This window comes from Schistocerca gregaria, chromosome 9, assembly GCF_023897955.1.
Source record: "Schistocerca gregaria isolate iqSchGreg1 chromosome 9, iqSchGreg1.2, whole genome shotgun sequence".
NCBI lineage: Eukaryota > Metazoa > Arthropoda > Insecta > Orthoptera > Acrididae > Schistocerca > Schistocerca gregaria.
Window position 1 is genome coordinate 55527212 of NC_064928.1, and position 973 is coordinate 55528184.

Sequence of the window (973 nt, forward strand, 5' to 3'; positions counted from 1 at the left end):
ACCAGCACTTACCATGCACTGACCACAAAACATGTAGGCGCCGGGGCTTGAACCCGAGACCTTTCACACACTAAGCGAACGATCTGCCAACTGAGCTACGGCTGCACACACGACAAAGCCTGCCTATTCTCCATTCTTTGCGACTCTGATGTGCACGGACACGATGGTTGGTTGGTTTGTAGCGGCGAAGGTACCAGAGTACAAAGGCGCGGACACGTTCATATACACAAGAGTTCCAAGTAGTTTCGATGCTCTGGTATTACGAATGCAAATTACGTCTGTTTTTAACGTCTTAAATTGAAAGGGCGGTCACAAATTGGTCCATTTCACTCCTTGTCGACAATCACACAGCACCTGAGATAACAAGCACATCTCGAGCCCCATTGTGCACTGCATTGTTCATGCCATCTCAGTGCCTCGCTCTTTGCTACTGTGTACCACTCTTGTCGTCCAACTGCAAAACACTGGGCCACAACAAGTTTCCGCGTCTCCATTGCACTGATCATACTCCGAAACGCTCCCCAAACTTGGCAATCACCCATGCAGCCGACTTTTCCGACTTTACACGACGCTCACGCAACGCTCACGCTAGTGGCAGCCTTATTTATAGTTCGACGTCGCGCCAAAGCGAATGAGCACATTTCGCCTACGGCTTAGGCCGCTCTCTCAGTGTGGCTGCTCTGTGTCTGCAGGCAGCGAGGGGCTGCAAGCTTCCTGTGTTCGCACCTATATCACCTGCGCTTGCTTGTCAGAGACAGACTATCTCAAAACATACAATTCACTCCATGAATTGATTGCTACGGCATCTGTTATCAGCAGTCACAACCAGCAACACCAGTAGCAGCCGACTGCACGCAAAGAATGGGAACGTGCAGTGGGATTTACGTGAACTCGGCAAAAGGCATATCTTTCCGACGTAGGCTTGAGAATATTATGGGAACACTTGTACTGTTTCTAAATTAAGTGTAGGTGT